At 36.7% G+C, this 20371-nt stretch overlaps 1 pseudogene; it reads right to left on the reverse strand.

Moving 5' to 3' along the window:
• Nucleotides 1-615: 615 nt before the first annotated feature.
• LOC144361174 (organic cation transporter protein-like) lies at nucleotides 616-19417 on the reverse strand (annotated as a pseudogene).
• Between the last annotated feature and the right edge of the window lie 954 nt (nucleotides 19418-20371).

Below are 20371 nucleotides of genomic sequence, written 5' to 3' on the forward strand. Positions count from 1 at the left end.
TTGTTAATGTGTTATTTTGTCAATTCGTTATTCTTCTGGCCAGCATTTACAGGAAACGCACAAAGCGTTTGGTTTTGTTGCTGTCACATGTTTAGATCGGTATTACAATAAACGTCAATACAGTTACCTTAAATTTATGTTTTTTATTATTATTTTATTTCGCAGTTTCATTATTTGGCTTTCCAACATTTGAAAATCAAAATGAACTGCATGTATTATATGTAAAACTACAATTCTATTCGTTCCAAAAATACAACAAAAACGGAAAAAACATGCAGTTACACCGTTTTTACTACAATCGAATGTGAATTGATACATCGAAAACCAAATATGAAGAAGTACATGATAACTTTAACATTCAAAAATACATAACAATTGAATAAAGTCACAAATACTATTATATATGTCTTGACAATACTGTTTATAAATTAAAATGGTTTTGAATATCACAAGCAAATTCGCATCAAATGTGGGTATTGGCGCTGAGCATTTTTTTGAGGTATCATATGTCACGTATGTATAAACCTGGTTATTTTCAATATACACATTATCATGCACTAGGTACTCAGGAACTATTGAGCAATGTATTAAAATAAACTTGGCAAATGCACAGATCTACACAGTTGTCTCCAGCATTTTCATTTTATTATTTCCTTCATCACTAATTGATAATTTTGCATATGCTCTAAAAGGATAAGAATAGGGCGTTGTTAGTGAGTTAGAGCAATCACATTCAATAGTGTATGGTTTCAATTTTATATTGAAAAACAATAGTATTGAATACTCACATTCCAAAAATTTCACCTTCTTCTAGCGTTTCAGGTAATTTCTGACGACGTGTTTCCGGTAACAATAATGTCACTAATTCAGCTGAAATTGATGTTGCTCCAAATATGACGATTGGTAATGGCTCCCATAGTGTTTTAATTAATATCATCTGTGGTGCTAAAACACCACCAATTCGGGAACACATGGAACAAAGTCCAACTCCTATGGTTCTGTGTTAAAATATAGACAAGCGAGCCTTAGACAGAAGATGAAAAACGACAACCAAACATGAATGGGACAATTATTTTTAAATGTTTCTCGAACTGGTTTAAGAATATGTTTTTGTTGTGCTTATCTATTAGAAAAAAGGCAAATTAACATTGTGAGGCAAAACAAGTTGGCCAATCATTGAGTGATTTGCCTCATGGAGGGAACATATCTAATAATACACTTGTGTGCAAACAAGCAAACCCCGACAACATCAGAATCCACAAGCAAAAATACAATTCCCGAAAAAAAATGAACAAACACAACACAGTACACAATCAACTCATAAAGAGAGACGTGAACGATCGTTTAAATGGAGCTCCTTAATGAACAGCCTAACTACCTAATATTTACAGATGCTTTTACTTAGCCTTTATCTTGGAACTCTAGCATCAGCTCTGTAACACTGTCTGAATAACAAAGGTTCACAGCGTGCCTGATGGTAAATGGAACAATCAACTCATTTGCGCACCAACGGAGCATTTCACCCAAATAAATGTAAATGTCAGAAGGGGCGTAAATCCAGTTTTATAGACTTTAAGTATACCATGGGACCAGATAAATATATTCTTCAACGTTGTAGCCATGAGAAAGGTATAGGGGTAATTTTGGACCAGAAATTGTCTTTTGAGATGCATATGAATGAGAAAATCAACAAAGCTAATCAAATACTAGGTGTTATTAGAAGAAATTATGAGTATTTTGATATTGATTCTTTTTGCATGCTTTACAAAGCTTTAGTTAGACCCTATATTGAATACGCTAATCAGGCGTGGTTCAACAAAGGGCTACAAGACCAAAGTTATCAAGTTATACTACAGAAATTAAAAATACCATAATTGGCCTTCAAAAGGCTACGGGGTGATATGATTGAAATGTGGAACAATCTTATCAAACATGTAAATACATTTATAAACACACTTGATAGACATTGGCAAGATCTACCACTGAAATTTAACTATGAAGCAAATTTAATACCAGCATATAGTACAGTGGTAATATATAACTCAGATCTGCCATTAGAGGCAGGTAGAATAATTACATTGCATTACATTGGTTATATCCAACTTTGACTCGGTCAAAATGATGATGTTAATGCCAATGAGGTGTTCGGTAACGGCGTGATATTCTTTATATTATGATTTGTTATGTTATGAATACAAGTTTTGTAATCTTTCAAAAAACAAACAAGAATAACATATAAATTGTATATTTATATTACACTACAATGCTTTAGAGGTACATGAAAACACTCATGAATTAAAATCATAAATTGCTTTGAACATATGAAAAGACTTAATGTGGGACTGTTTTCAGAACAACACATGTGAGTAGGAGAAGGGTTCACAGCCAACAAACAAACATTCAAATTCCATAAAATTTCAGACATATCTTTTTAATCACCATTATGTTCTATGGTTCTGCAAACTGCTAATAATTTGTTTTGACTGAATAATATTGTCTTATTCACAAATATAGGTCATTGTATTGCTGCTAACATCTCACCTAACATTAGTCGGATATATTTCAGTAGTAACTATATAGACGATTGCAAATGCTGCAGAGACACCACATTTCCCGACCATTGCCAATGTTATACCAATCCACAGCATGAAAATGATATACAGCGTTTGTATCTTTATCACCAATACAAATAGAAAATTACCCATATTCTAGAGAACTGGAATAAAATATATTTCTCATTGATGCTACGTAAATTACACATATATTTAAATCCTATTAGTAAGAAATGATCACAATCATTCATCATCGTCTATTGCTTTCTGATTATTTTGTATTTATTATTACTTCTATTTTAAAAGGGAATAGATTTATTGAGTATAGACGGATTTATTCAGCTATTCAAATGTTACTTACAAACTGGTGTAAACAGAGTAAGTATACGTGACACTCCTGCTAATATTAATACCAATGACAAAGACCATCGATGATTCGGGTAGAAAGATCGATAGTGTATATGCTGGTATCTCCACTGCTCCAGACATAAAAGCACTTAGGTAGTCATTGCCTCCAAGGTTGGATGTGTTAAGTGACAGACCATAGTAAACTAAGCTGATAGTAAACCTGTTTAAAAAGAATGGTTAATTGTGTGGTGAATATCCAGGTCTATAACACTGCCAGATGCTCTACTTCAAAGAAAACATTATTTTAGTTTAGAAGCTGTCATCTGACATAATCTGATTTAATTATTTGTGTTATTTGACCTTGACAAATATAAAAGAGTTTTAAAGATTTCTTTCTCATGTTTGGAAGTCGAAGGAGGTCAACTACCAGCATGTTTCTCCTGTAAGAAGTAAACAAGATAAATTATTTGTGCAAGTACTTTTGAAATCATATCATGTTGAAACATACTATATACACTGCAAAACAGTACAAATATACAAAACAGATAAGATGCCATTTATTACATATAACAATAATAAAATAACATGAATTATTCGAGAATTATATGAGACTAGGATATAACTAGTTAACCAGTTGAAGCATTTAAACGTGGAGCATACAATTCAGATATATTATGTGATAGATGGAAGAAATCTAAGGTGGCACAATATACAAAAATGGCATTTGTGGTGTAATTTATTATGATCAACCTACAATAGGTTCAAGTAGACACTCATTATTAATTGTTTGACAATTATCTTATTACCCTATTTCAGCGATATAGCAGATGACTTGTAAATCAATAATGTAGATGTAACATACCTTTAAGTCTCTGTTCATCTCGGCCAACTCTTCAAACACACAGGTAGGAACAGTAACTTTATTTACCTCTGCACATTTTCTAAAGATCGCCACTGCCTTTTCATCTCGGTGATTCGGGAATGATCCTTAACATGTAGATAAAACATTATTGGTGATATATGCTCTGGTATGCCCACTTCATGACAACTGAAACTACACATAGCAGTTTAAATTTCATATAATTTGCCCGAGACATTTATAATTACCAATGAATTTTAATACAATACATTCTTAGCCTGAACCTAATTGATACATTTGTTTACAGCAATTGACACCTTTGTTTTCAACAAATAACACTCTATGACAACACCACTTACCACCAGTATAATCAAATAAATCGTGGCCTGTAATGACAAGCACAACTGCAATATCCTCCAATATCTGACGTACGCCAGAAAAGCTAATAACATATATCCGAAGGCAAAATAATATTCCCTTACAGCACCAAATGGTGTAATTATAGTTATTAAATATTCACTGACTTGTCAGAAAGTGCTCCAAACCCTACAGACCCAATGAATAATCCAGCCATATAAGCAGAAGATGATAGTGCTCCCAAGTAATATCGATCACACACTAAATCGAACTGCAACAAACAAACAATAAATTATATTTGAATACAGTTCACACAGAAGAAATATATAATAGGGTGGTGATCATAGATATATTTGTGTTTAATGAATTGAGTGCCCAGATTACTTTTTGTAGCGTCTAATGTCTAACATTTCCATTTACAAAATTGGTCATTTCTCCCGGGGGGGGGGGGGGTACTCACATTGAAGTGCTATATGTATACGTGCCGCCAAAAGGGGTCCCAAATTCACCACTTCTGTCTGAAAAGGGGTATGTTGTTTTACCCAGGTCTGTCTGAAAAGGGTTATCCTTTTTTCATTATTTCTGTCTGAAAAGGTGTCCATATTTTCCAAAGACTGTCTCTAGAGCTTGAGTGATCCAACAATCAGGAGAATGAAGCTGATTTTTGACTCCCGTGTGCGAAGCACAAAAGGGAGTCTTTGCAGCTACCCCATCTGCATATCTGTATGTATGTATTTGCATACGAACGTGTTTGAGCTGTGCTCCTGAAAATCACCGTTTTACTCCTCTTTGCAAGTTAAGTAGTTACTTTCTTGGTTTCATGAGGCTTTATAAGTACTTTCTGTGCTTGATTTTTGTCTTATTTTGTTGCTTAGGCATAAATCTGCCGACTTTTCTTTGTTTTTTGTTTTTTTTTTGAGTTGTGTCGACTCGCCGGGCTGTCAAAACAAGATGGCCGCCGGCATGGCGAGTCAACGTGGGAAACATGGGATTAAGTGTGAATCCATTGATGGTGTCAAAATTGAGTCTTATGTCCAAGCAGTCGCTGGTGTTATTGTGCCCGAAAAAGTAGTCGCCGCCTCACGGGCAAATGGAAGTGTTCTTATTTTTGTTAACTCGTTAAATTCAGTTGAAACAGTCTGCGTAAATGGTCTCAGTAACGTTGGTGATTGTCAGATTTACGTTGAGCCACTTGTAAAACCGGCAACTAAAGTTGTTCTGTCTGGGGTTCCCCCTTTTATCTCTAATGAGGCACTGGAAAGTGAACTAAAACGCTATGGCCGGGTTGTCAGTGCTATACGGATGATCCCGTTGGGTTGTAGAAGCCCGGAATTGAAGCACGTCAAGTCTTTCCGGAGACAAGTATATGTTGTATATGTTGTGTGACATTGATAGACTGGGGGGGGGGAATTATAAACGTTATGCACGAGCAAAGGTATTATCGTGTTTACTTGTCAACGGATGAAATTACGTGTTACAAGTGTTTTAAAAAGGGCCATATACAGCGCAATTGTAGCGAGAATGCATTCACACCACCAACAAATATTAGTACAGCAAACAATGTACTTGAAAATAATGTCATGACGGGTACTGATCAGAGCGATCAAAACACAAACGACTCAACTAAAATGATAAGTCATCTTGATGATACTGTTTTACCACCTTTACGAGAAATTAATACTTCGTTTAAAAAACCTGATATGATAAACCTAAAATAAACGATAATATTAAACCGACGGCTACTATTGAACATGAAAAAAAGGATAATAATAAACATGAAACTGGCACGCGTACAGTGAATTCAAATGCTAATGAGACCGACCAAATTAACTTGACTCAAACTACACCTGCTCAAACACGGTTACGCATTCTCATAGCGCACCTGTCGCCCCTACTCAGGTTCAGTCTGATTTAATTGAAATTAATATTAATGGTGAGGAGATGGTACTAACCCCTCCCTCTACTTCCATGGCGAGGACGCAACTGAGTTTTGCCCTGACCTCATCCGCTCTTTAAACCATCTACGTAAGGGTACTTCAATGGCCAGTAGAGAACAAATCCGTATCCAGCGCATGACGGCTAAACTCGGTCAACACTACAAACGAGTTTAAAAAAAAAATGTCCGGCACTGCGGATCATGACTGCACTATTGATATCAATGTAAAACCTACTGACGCAATATTGAATACCAAGCGTGGACTTTCCACTAGACGTGGGAAGGCTAAAAATTGAGGTAAATAAACTGGTCTGTTTTCTATATGGTACAAATACATACATATATAAATGGCTCGTTATTTCTTCATTGCGAGTATTTACCGTATTCTTGGTTGTTTATTTTTTACTATCAATAATGGCTAACATATCAGCTGTTACTTGGAATGTGCATGGGTGCAGGGACTCTTTTAAGAGGTACCAACTCTTTAACTTTCTCAAAATAAACCATTTTAGTGATTTTTATTTCCTCCAAGAGACGCACACTGTTTCTACTGATGAATCTACTTGGCAAGTAGTTTGGAGAGCACCTCTCTTTTTCTCGCATGAAAATACTCACTCGTCCGGTGTCACGGGCAATTCTTGTTAATCCAAATAAAAATATTAATGTTCTGAATGTTGTATTCGGCCGGTTACTTCACGTTCACGCCAATGTCGACGGCTACCCTGTGCATCTGGTCAATGTTTATGCACCTACTAATGGGTTGGAGCGTTTAGAGTTTTTTTTAAAGTTTTTAAGCATTTTATGAATGGTCTCAATGATGATCCAGTAATTGCAGGTGGTGATTTAAACTGTACCACTAACCCCGAGGTTGACAGGGCGGGCACTACGGAACCGCACCCTGTGTCCGGCAAGTTTCTTTCCAACATGCTGATACGTTTCAAACTTGTCGACGCCTGGCGTCATTTTAATACACCGTTAAAGCAATATACTTGGGTGAGAAACGAGAGTAAATCTCGAATAGATACATTCTTTATCTCTAAGTCTCTTACTTCCAGAATCAAACATGCATCCATAAAACCGCATTTTGATTTCACAGATCACTGTATAGTTAAGTTATGTATCGCTTTCAAGCAGATTAATAATCGTAATCCTGTGTGGTGCTTTAATCTAAGTCTGTTGCACGACAAAGAATATTGTACAATAATACACGAATACTGGGTGTCGTGGCGTAAAGAGAGAACTCGCTTTACGTCCTTACAAATGTGGTGGGACGTCGGGAAACTCAAAATAAAGGAACTGACTAAACAGTATACTCCTAAACTTAGTAATAATTACAAACAAATGAAGCACACACTATCTGCAGACATCGCACTCATTGAACAGCAAAATATGAACAATAACAATCCAGCATTTAATAAATTGATTAAAGATAAAAAGACACTACTTGAAAATCTCGTTACAACAGAAACCAAAGGTGCGGCTATTAGATCTCGTCATAAATTTCTAAACGAGAGTGACGCACCAACTTGTTTTTTCTTTGATATTGAGAAAAATAGAGGTAGTCGAAAGGTCATTACCCAACTACAGCGACCTGATGGTACTATTACTGAGACTCCAAATGAGATTCGCCATCTTGCGCATAGTTTTTATTCTGATCTGTTCTCGCCAGATCCTGTCTCTGTTGAATGTCAAAACAAAATTCTGGAAGATCTTCCTCAATCAACTTGACGATGATTTGAGAGATGACTGTGACTCTCCTTTGTCTTTTGACGAGCTTTCTTTGGCCGTCAAGCAACTGTCTAGTGGTAGGTCCCCGGGTATCGATGGATTACCCGGTGAATTTTACAAACATTTTTGGCCAGTTCTTGGTAAGGATGTGTTTAATGTTTTCCAAGCCTCGATCGAGGATGGGCAACTTCCTTTGTCTTGTCGCCGTGCTGTCATCACTCTCCTACCAAAGAAGGGTGACAACACATCACTAAAAAATTGGCGACCTGTAAGTCTCTTATGTGCTGATTACAAAATACTTACTAAAGCACTCTCCATCAGATTGCGTTCAGTAATCGGTAATGTCGTACACACTGACCAATCATATTCTATTCCTGGTAGACGTATTTTTGACAATATTCACCTGGTTCGTGACGTCATAACATATTCAAATACTAATAATATACCACTTGGTATTGTTTCTCTCGACCAGGAAAAAGCGTTTGATAGGGTACACCATGGATATCTTCTTAAAACACTTGAAGCCTTTGGTTTTGGCGACCAATTTGTTAAATACATTGCGCTAATCTACACAGGTACACAAAGCCTTGTGCGGGTCGACAACAGTTTAACAAGTCCAGTTAATTTCTCACGTGGTATACGCCAAGGCTGTTCCCTTTCTGGGCAGTTATATTCAATAGCCATCGAGCCACTTCTTCATAAGATAAGAATTAAAAGTCAACTTCAAGGTGTTAATATACATGGTTCGGATAAAAATGTTAACCTCACTGCCTACGCTGACGATGTAAGCTTTTTCCTTACTCAAAATGGTGATTTTTCAAAACTACAGGAATGGCTAGATATTTACGAGGGTGCAAGCAACTCGCGCATAAACTATGCTAAATCTAAGGGATTATGGGCGGGCAGCTGGAAAACCCGAATTGACAACCCATTAAATATACAGTGGAACAATGAGGGACTTAAAGTCCTAGGTACATATCTTGGTAATAATGCGTCGTTCTTGGATAAAAACTGGGCAGACGTCACTGAAAAAGTTGAAGCCAAACCTGAATGGTGGAATAAGTATGCACCAGCTATGTCATACAGAGGGCGCACTTTGGTCGTCAATCAACTTGTTGCGTCTAAGTTTCTTCATAGACTTGTGTGTTTGAGTCCGTCTAGAGAGCAAATTGATTTGTTACAAAAGCTATTTTTAAACTTTGTTTGGCAGGGCCGTCATTGGGTCCCTGCGAACACTGTCTATCTACCGCCATGTGAGGGCGGGCAAGGGCTGATTCATTTACATACACGTATTGCGTCTTTTCGCTTACAATATTTACAACATTATTTATACAGCAATTCAAATCACCCGTGTTATGCTTTTACTGATTATTTTCTACAACTTCATAACCTTAACTATGACAAGCAACTATTTGTTATTCACACTCCCATACCATTAACTGATATCCCTGTATTTTATCAAGAGCTTCTGAAAATTTGGTCCACACTTACGACAGTGAGGAAAAGTAGGCCATCAACCATTGATGACGTGTGTAATGAACCTTTGTTTTTTAACCCACTTATAATACACCATGTTCGTAATACTCCACTAAACATGTTGCATTTCCATCAAGCCGGGCTTACTAAAATCAATCGGGAATCTGCTCGATAATAACCACAATTGGCTTCATGTTGACACGTTATATAGATTAGTGCCCATATATTCAAAACGCCTTCTTACTATGGCACTAGATGTAATAAAACGTGCGAAACCACTAGAGTGGCATGGTATAATAAATAAGTCCAGTCATATAAATAAAACTGAGTCACGTGACACTAATTACTCCTTAGAATTAGTGTACCGGGATGACGGGAATGATATCCTGCTGAACTATCCTCTCTATAAGATCGATAAGGGAGGAGAGCTGTATAAGTTTCTTGTACTTACCAATAAACTCTCTAAAGATAATGTTCTTTACGAAGCAGTTTGGTCGGATATTTTATCCTTGCCTGCTGATATTACGCCAAACTTTCGTGACTGCTATATTGCGCCAGTCACCAAAAAAGACGGCGATTTGCAATGCCGCCCTTTACATGGCGCTTATCCAACTGGTGGTTTTTACTTGAAATCTAAAATCAGAAATTCAGATGCGTGCGTTTTCTGTGATGATAAAGATGATTTGGTGCACGACACGTTTGTGCAACAACCAGGGAAATATCACACGGACTCCGTTTTCTGGAACATTTTATATGTTTAATAATGTACCGTTATTTCATGACTTTGTTTTTATATCGTCTATTTTTATATTGTATAATGCTTCAGAGTTTTAAATCATCGATCTTTTCATATTTTTAACTGTAGAATATTGTAGTTTATTGACTTCGAAAATCGCTGTTGCAAAGCTTTTGTCGCTCGTTGGATTGTATACTGTGAACCAATTCTAAGTACGAGACTGTAATTTGATTTTTTACTGAGAAATAAAATATAGAAATGTATGTATGTATGTATGTATTTATTTGCATACGGACGTGTTTGAGCTGAGCTCCTGCCGAATTGGTCGTTTTCGCCTTTTTGCAAGCCAAGTTTACCTCAATTTGTCAACAATTGTATATACAAGTACTCTGTGGTTCTACTGGTACGTTGCTTTTGGTTCTTGGGCATATTTTTGCCGTTCTTTTACTTGTTTTTACATCGTGGGTCTTTTCAGACCCGCGAGTACATCCATCCAATATGGCCGCCACCTCGGCGAGCCTTTCACGTGGCAATCCCTTTGCGGGTTTAACTCGTAAACATGGCCTGAAGTGTGAATCTGTTGCTGGTGTTGGCATTGAAGCGTATGTTCGCGCAATTTCTGATATGCTTGGGCCGAAACATGTTGTAGCGGCGTCACGGGTTAATGGCAGTGTGATCGTTTTTTTGGACTCATTGGAGGCAGTCGAGGAGGTCTGTGCTGCCGGGATAAGTTCAATTGGTGATTCTTTTATTTATGTTCAACCACTTGTGAAACCTGCGACCAAGGTTCCTCCCTTTATACCTAGTCATGTTTTACAGGACGAGTTAAAACGATACGGGCGTGTTGTGAGCACAGTTCGCTTAATACCATTGGGATGTAAAAATCCAGACTTGAAACATGTTAAGTCTTTTCGTAGACAAGTCTACATGTTGTGTGAAGATAAACTGGAAGGTGTCATTAATGTTGTGTACGAGGAGAGGTCATATCGTATTTATTTGTCTACAGATGAGATCACTTGCTATAAATGTCACAAACAAGGGCATGTTCAGCGTAACTGCCGTGAAAATATTGCACTCACATCACAAAATAACCAAAAGCTATCTACTGATGACTATGTCAATACAAACTCTGAAACTAATACACATAGCGCGGAAAACACGCTGTCACTAACTGATAAAAACAATGAAAATTAAATGCATGTTGATGAAACTGAGTCGCATGCACCGTCACCAGCTGATCTACGTAAAGATAACAATCTACCCACTACAAAAAATGATATAAATGACACTCAATTAAATGACAACGAGATATCTAACATGAATAGCGCGAAACGCAAACTTTCTAAAGATGAATCAAATACTGATCAAACCGCCATGTGTACTGACACTATAAATGCAAATGAACCTGGTCCAAATAACGTAAACAATGAAAACAATACACCCACACTGACATTGACTCTATTGCGATCAATGTTGATGACTCAAGTCAAAACACACCTGTTAACCCGATCAATTCTAATAGCATACCTATTTTAAATCATACTAATGAGGAGAAGGTACGAACCCTTCCCTCTTCTTTGGAGAGTTACACTTCGTTTACTCTCCCCGGGGACTCGCATGAATCAATGTCTTTTGATTTTGATGTTAATAAACCTTCTGAACCAGTCTATATGACGGGTGATAGAGATGATGCAGAGTCAGTGACGTCAGAAATGTCTGGGCTATCTCAGCTTTCACAAGACGAATCTTCAAAAGAATCAGAAAAACTCCTCTCTCACGAATCATTGATGACATTCCTGGAAGAATCATACAATTCAAGAAAATTGGTGGAGCAGGCTACCCTATTTTGTGCTGATTTCAGACTTTTAATTAAGTCACTGAACCACCTACGCAAACATATTGACGTTCCTAGTAAAGAAAAAATACGGATACAGAGACTGACATCAAGAGTTGCAAAGCACTACAAAGAAAATAAATTGAAATACTAGTAATTAAAGAACAAATGTGATTTTTTTGTGATATTCTGAGGCTTCTCTCTATAAAAAAGCTGACCAGAGTAATTGTGACGACACACGTGGAAAAGCCAGTGACGATATGATAAACAAGAGACGTGGTATTGTTACCCAACAGGTTACAAAAACGAAAAATAAATGAATTGTTGTATAATGAACCTCTGGTTGATATCTTGTCTCTATGTAATACTTGGTTGTTTTTTGCTCATTTCAATGGCGAATTTTTCCGCTGTTACATGGAATGTACACGGTTGTCGTGACTCCTTAAAGCGATATCAGCTCTTTGAACTTTTAAAAATGAATCATTTTAGTGATTTCCACTTTCTACAGGAAACACACACTATTGTTTCGGATGAACCTAAATGGCAGGTGGTTTGGAGGGCTCCAGTTCTATTTTCACATGGTTCTAAACATTCAGCAGGTGTTGCGATACTAATAAATCCACGTTCCAATATTGATGTTCTGAGTTCTCAGGACGTTGTTCCAGGGCGGTTGCTACATGCACATGTGAACGTTGATGGCGCCCCAGTTCATCTAATTAATGTATATACACCGACGGATGGAACGGAGCGATTAACTTTCTTTAAATTGCTGAAACAATTGCTTAATAGAATAAATCAAGATCCCGTCATTCTGGGCGGCGATTTCAATTGCACTATAAATCCAAATATTGACAGGCCTAACAGTGCTGAACCACACACACCATCTTCAAACTTTCTCTCAAATCTAACTGCGCGTTTCAAACTTATTGATGCTTGGCGCCATGTCAATGCGAACGCTCGAGAATACACTTGGATAAGAAATCAAAATAAATCACGTATTGATACTTTTTTCATATCTAAATCCCTCACACAACGAATTAAATACACGTCAATCGAGCCGCATTCCAACCTCTCTGATCACTGTATTGTCAAACTATGTCTGTCGTTCAAACGTGTCAATAACCGTAATCCTTCCTGGTGTTTCAACACCAGCTTACTTTATGACGAGGAGTACTGTCAAATACTATATGATTATTGGTTTCTATAGCGTAATGAACAGCCACGTTTCAACTCTTTGCAAATGTGGTGGGATGTTTGGAAGGCTAAAATTAAAGAACTTACTAAACAATATACAGCAAAACTTAGTAATAGTTACAAGCAAACTAAATACACACTCAGTAAAGAAATAGCACACCTTGAACAAAACTCACATAACACTCCATCAATGACTACAGAATTAAACGACAAAAAGGCGCTACTAGAAAACCTGGTTCAAACCGAAACTAAAGGGGCCGCAATCAGGCCCCGGCACAAAATCCTGAATGAGAACGATGCGCCAACAGCGTTCTTTTTTGACATTGAAAGACAGAAAGGTACCAGAAAGGTCATGACCTAGTTGCAGCGTACAGACGGCACTGTAACTGAAAATCAAGGCGAAATGCGACAACTGGCTAACAATTTGTATACTTCACTGTTTTCTCCTGACCCCGTTTCAATGGACTGCCGTAACAAAATACTCTCAGATCTTCCCAGACTCGATAATAATCTTAGAGACAATTGCGATGCGCCATTGTCATATGATGAACTCACAAGTGCAGTTAAACTGTTATCCAACGGTAAATCACCCGGCATTGATGGATTGCCGGGGGAGTTCTATAAACACTTCTGGACACTGATTGGACCAGATTTATATAATGTTTTTAAAGCCTCCATAGAGGACGGTATTCTGCCTTTGTCTTGTCGGCGGGCTATGATAACGCTCCTTCCAAAAAAAGCAAACAATTCTTTGTTGAAAAACTGGAGACCAGTAAGCCTTTTATGTGCTGACTACAAGGTTTTGACCAAAGCTATTTCACTCAGGTTAAAATGTGTACTGGGAAACATTATTCACACTGATCAAACGTACTGTGTTCCGGGTCGACAGATTTTTGATAACATTAACCTACTACGTGACGTCATAACATACTCAAATGAAAATAATATCTCACTCGGCATTGTCTCTCTTGACCAGGAGAAGGCGTTTGATCGTATTCATCACAATTATCTTTTTAGTACACTGCAGGCTTTTGGATTTGGGGATCAGTTCGTCAAATACATTCAGCTCATTTATTCCGATACACAAAGTCTCGTACGTATCAACAATAGCCTCACAAATCACATTCCCTTTTCACGTGGAATACGGCAAGGCTGCTCTCTATCAGGTCAACTTTATTCATTAGTCATAGAACCGTTACTTCATAAAGTCAGAATTCAGAGTCAAATTCAAGGTGTGAAAATACGTAACTCGTGTGGCAAAAGTGTTAATCTGACTGCCTATGCAGATGATGTGAGTTTCTTTCTCACAAAAAAATAGTGATTTTTACAAACTTGAATAGTGGCTGCACATCTACGAACGTGCTAGCAATTCCTGTGTTAATTACGGGTAATCGCAAGGTTTGTGGGTCGGAAAATGGAAAACAAGAACCGACAGACCAATGGGTATAACCTGGAACAATAACGGTTTGAAAATCATGGGCACTTTTCTTGGAAATAATCAGGTATTCTTAGATAAAAACTGGGAAAACTTAATCGACAAAATTGAATCAAAACTCGAATGGTGAACAAAATACGCCCATGCCATGTCTTATAGAGGGCGCGCTTTAGTTGTGAACCAATTAATAGCATCAAAACTATTACACCGACTTGTTTGTCTTTGTCGACCAAAGGAAAAAAAATGATCAACTTCAACAAATGTTTCTGAATTTCTTTTGGCAAGGTCGCCATTGGGTTACTGCCGAAACGGTTTACTTGCCCATATGTGATGGTGTTCAAGGTTTGATACACTTGCCTACACGTATTGTTACTTTCCGTATTCAGTTCATTCAAAGGTATTTGTATGCTAATTTGAAACACTCTAGTTTCTCATTCACGGAATATTTTCTCAGGCAGGTACATGGTTTGAATTATGATAAACAGCTATATATCACACGTCTTAACAAACCCACCGTTGGCCTTCCAGCATTTTATCATGACATTCTTAAGACCTGGTTCTCTCTTACAACATTAAGAAAGGACAAACCATCCACATTTGTGGAAGTGTGTGCAGAACCATTGTTTAATAACCCACTGGTCTTGCATCCAATTCAAAACACACCACTTAATTTGTTACATTTCCGTGAAGCTGGCATTACCAAAGTTGTTGACCTGATAGGTTACGGTACTAATAATTGGCTACAAGTTGATGATTTACATGAAATAGTACCCATATATTCCTTATATATATACCCTTGATGTGACACACCGAGCCATACCAACTCCTTGGAAACACATTATTAACAATCACAATACGAGTGAAATACAAATATCTGACAGAAACTACTCACTTGAGCTAATCTTTAATGATGAACTCAACGACATTCTTTTACATTGTCCGTTATACAAATTTGACAAAGGACGTATCTATAAATTTCTCATATCAACAAGAAAATTGTCAAAAGCAACTACACACAGTGATAATGTCTGGAGAGATGTTCTGTCTCTCAACCCTGTCGACAAACCGAACTTTACAGATTGCTACCTCCTTCCGACCACAAAAAAGGTCGATGACCTGCAGTGGCGTCTCTTGCGCGCTGCATATCCTACAGGTGGTTATTTATTGAAATCTCAAATACGTACGTCAGATGAATGTAACGAACACGATGATCTGGTGCACATCTTTGTTGAATGTCCGAGACTGGCTCCTCTTTTTGAAACATTCAATACAATAACTCACCAGCTACTCAACATGGACACCATTCCATTGTCATGGTATATTCTTGGTCCACCCAGAAAGAAAACCATCACACCAACTCACCGATTGTTGTGCTACCTGATCACATCTCTGAAATGTGCTATTCATGTAACCCGTTTTAATAAAATCAAGGGACTATCGCAAACAAACGTTCTACAGTGTATTAAAGCCCGTATACGTTTCAGACTCTCTAATGAGTTTAAGTACCATCTCGTCACGCACACAATGAGTACTTTCACAACACAATTGTGCATCAACGACGCTTTAGCGACTGTTAACGAAGATATACTGAGGTATCCAGAATATATGGACCTGACTTGACGTATCCAACTGCCATGCGCCTTTATGGACAAATGTGTTATGCACACAAGCTCGGACTGCATTGTCGACGCCACTCACCTATAATCGAACTTTGTATCGTCTCTACGCGACCATCGATATATATATATATTTGATTTTCGTAATGTAATATGAATGTTATTTACTTATTTGTTAATTATGATATGACAGTATCAATTTCTTTATTTTGTGCAATATTTCTTTCTTTAAGCTTCATATAAATATGTAAATTTGAAATGTAAATTGCTTTTAACTGCGTAATAAAAAACAGAAATGTATGTATGTATGTTTGTCACTTTTTTTGTTCCACCATTATTTCAAGAACCACTAATCAAATTTCGATGAAACTTGGTACATAGATGCTCTGGGATAATGCGCAGAGTTGATTAGGTTTTGGTAAAAATCCATGAATAATAATTACCTAATTTGCATAATAATTAGCTGATTTTTAGCTGTTCCATGACTGTTCCACTGATATCTGAAGAACCACTCATTGAATTGTGATGAAACTTGACACATGGATGCTCTGAACTAATTCGTAGATTTGAATAGTTTTTAGTAAAACTCCATGAATATTAATTAGCTAATTTGCATGATAATTAACTTATTTGAAGCTGTTCCATGTCTGTTCCACTGATATTTGAAGAACCACTCATTGGATTTTGATGAAACTTAGCACATAGATGCTCTGAACTAATGTGCAGATTTGATTAGTTTTGGGTAAAAATCTGTTCATATTAATTACCTAATTTGCATAATTAATAATTTTTCAGCTTTTCGATATTTCAAGTAGTAATGATAACATTTCAATGAAACCTGGTACATAGTTACTTGAGGACTGTGCAGAGACCTAATTAGTTTTGGGGTAAATATTTGAGCATATTAATCACCTTATTAGCATAATTAGTTAATTTTCAGCTTTTCACCTGATATCTCAAGTACTATTCATCACATTTCAATAAGACTTGTGACATAGATCTTCTAGGACTATGCAGAGACCTGATTAATTGTGGGGTAAATAATTGTGCATATTAATTACCTAATTTGCATTTTTGCTGTTCCATGGCTGGTACACTGATGTCTAAAGAACCAATCATTGGATTTTAATAACACTTTTAAAGAGTACTCATCATCACATTTCAATGAATCTAGGACTATACACCATATTAGTTTTTGGTAAATATTTATGCTTCTTAATATCATAATTAATATAATTAATTAATACTGGTATCTCGAGTACTGATCATCACATTTGAATAAAATTTGGTACATAAATGCTCTAGGACAATAGACAGCCTGATTAATTTTGGGTTAAACTCTGTTCATATTAATTCTCTAATTAGCATAATAATTAATAATGTTTTCAATGAAACTTAGTACATAGATATTACATTACGCAGATCTTATTACTTTTACATTGTGCAGACCTTGTTAGTTTTACACTTAAATCTGTTCATATTAGTTACTTTATTTGTATAAGCCTTTCCATCAATATCTCAAGTTCAAGTAATTTTGAATTCATTTTTAATGTGTCTCCAATACTATCAGCACACGGGAGTTCTTTCTAAGCTTTCTTTGATTTCTTTCTGTAACTTCATTTCGATCGTCAAAGTCTATCCCCGAGAGTCCATCTAGGTGAATAAACATAGCTGACCATCCCCGATTTCCCGGAATGAATAAACCTGAAAAGGGTCCTCTGATTCGCTGTTTACCATTTATGCTTACTGTCTGGAAAGGGGTGTCAAATATCCACAGTTTGTCTGAAAAGGGGTAGGCAATTTGAGTTTATTTCTGTCTGATAAGGGGTAGGGGTTTCAAACAACCAGCTACACACCCCTGTCAGTATTTTTTGCAAGTACAAACCCCCCGGGTCATTTCTACACAATATACGTAAATTAGTAGATGTAAATTAGAGCAGATGACATTGGAAAATAATATATATTTATCCTAGTTCCCGAATATAAGTTGAAATAGCAAGGGTGCATCATGCATGTGTCATTGAAAATGTAACTACGTCACGTACATGAGTATCATTAGCATTCATTTCACGTTACATTCATGATACATGATAGTGCTCGCTTGCCTTGCTACATTTAGTGCAATTGGAAACATGGGGCTTCGGTAAAAAATAAGCTGGGTTTCGATTTTAAATAGTTTTGCCTTCTATGTGTGCTATTTTGGTATACCAGCTGGGTCTGCATGGCTCATCAACAACACAACTTCCTTGTTTACTATTCTGGTTTTCTGGCAATCAAGAGTTCACATAGTTTATTCATGAGCAAGTAAGTCAGCCTCAAGTCATTGGGCCAGGAATTGGGTGATGGTCAGAATGATTCTTAAACTATATCACTTTCCAATCCTTCCATAACTCAGATTACTGACTTTTATATCTTTGAGATATCGACTGGAATTTTGATCTTCACATGACATATTATCGTGGTTGGCATTTAGCTTAATTGTCGATCAGTTGTTTCGAAAATACACTTATCAGAAAATGTTTTCCTATTTTGTGCCATAAATAAGTTTAAATCGTCATGCTCTAAACATGGCAGAAGCGGTTTCTGGAATTTGCCAGTTTGTTTACGATAGCAAGAACAAAATTAGAAGTATTTTAAAGTCATCGATATCATCTACCAGCAATAATTACTTATTGCCACTGTCGTTAATCAAACAATTACTCAATGTATGTGTTACTATATTATATGAACATACAAGCCATTTCTCAACAGCAGATTGCCCTCAATCAAATTGGATACAATTTGTAAAATATATGCACAGAGGATGAAGTCGGCCTACAACAGCTGTTTAAAAATGGCTTGTGTGTTCATACTTTGAAATTTGAAGATATATTAATTATAAACATTAACGCAAAAACACATATTTGTTTTGTTTCAACATACACAATATTGTGGTGATACTTACCTCCTGAATTACAGTTGACCTATATTGGGATCGATCGTATTTCCATCCATGATTACATTTCATAGTTTTGTTGGTGTATGACATGTTTTCATAGCGTTTACAATTACTGTACACCAAACCACTACCACACTGACTAGAGCTTTCCACTGAGGGAATACTGAGGTTCTTCATCATATCTTGGCAGAACATTAGTGAGTTGTTCAGATTGCATTGGTCTTCATATTTACCCAACTCTTACCCAGCTGCTAAGAACACTTGGGCGAATGCATGGCACGCTGGTAAGATAGTCATGAAGCAAAGTAGATAGAAACATCGCTTCTGATATGTCCCAAATTCACCAAGATATTCAAGTATATCGCCAAACTTCCTACATTTATGCTTGTCTTCTTTAAATTTCTTCATGTTAGTGGTTCGTAATATACTCTAAGAGTATGCAACTGAAATGTTAGAACAACATGTAAATATGTTGAGTGATTCATGCTTAACCATCTTCATTTTACTAATGTCATACATTCATAAATTATTAGGTATAAGTCGCCAATCACAAGCTACCTTAATAACAAAACAGGCCTACTGTATTGGTACAGCGATTTCTTCAAAACAAAGTTGACACTCGTCTGTACGATGGCATGGCAACCTGAGACAACTAGCATAAGTCTATGTTGTCATCCAACAAAACACCTCAATAGCAGTGGAAAAATTGAAAAAAATTGCCATTCAGAACTTCATGGGCAAGATGAATCCTTTGCCAAGCTGGTCATGTGTAGTATGTGGAATATTTTACCTAGTTGCTGCTAGAATGTTTAAACCAAACATGAAGAATATAATTTGCTGATCAGTTTTGCGAGAAGGCTGCACTAAAAGTTGTCACGGACGATATCGAGCACATAACTCTGTTTGCTGAGCTTGTTCACAAGTGAATTGATGCCTTCTCTAATACTGTATGTGTGTCAAAAGTCAACTCTTCTACTTCACAGTGTAAGGCCTTTTTATTTCTATATTTGAGGGACACCCACAAAACTCACACTGGACAGGGGGTTCTTTCACTGCTAGTATTATATGGTATTATATGGGGTACACAAAACAGTAGTACTGAAAATGAAATACACACAACCGAAAATATCCAGTTAAAGCTTCTGGCTTTAATACGTCACAAAATAATGATAAGAAACAAAACAAAGATTGTTACAATGAATAAATTCACTAAAATAGGGGATTGTTTAGGAAAGAGTACATCCGTGAATAATGAATGTGGATACCCTACAAAGGCCTCTACAATGGTAAAAGCATGTAAAAACGACCTTGTAAACGACTCCAGAATCAGCACAGGGAAAGAACTGAAAGCAATATATATCC

Source organism: Saccoglossus kowalevskii, chromosome 11, assembly GCF_978046115.1.
Source record: "Saccoglossus kowalevskii chromosome 11, keSacKowa6.1, whole genome shotgun sequence".
Lineage (NCBI taxonomy): Eukaryota > Metazoa > Hemichordata > Enteropneusta > Harrimaniidae > Saccoglossus > Saccoglossus kowalevskii.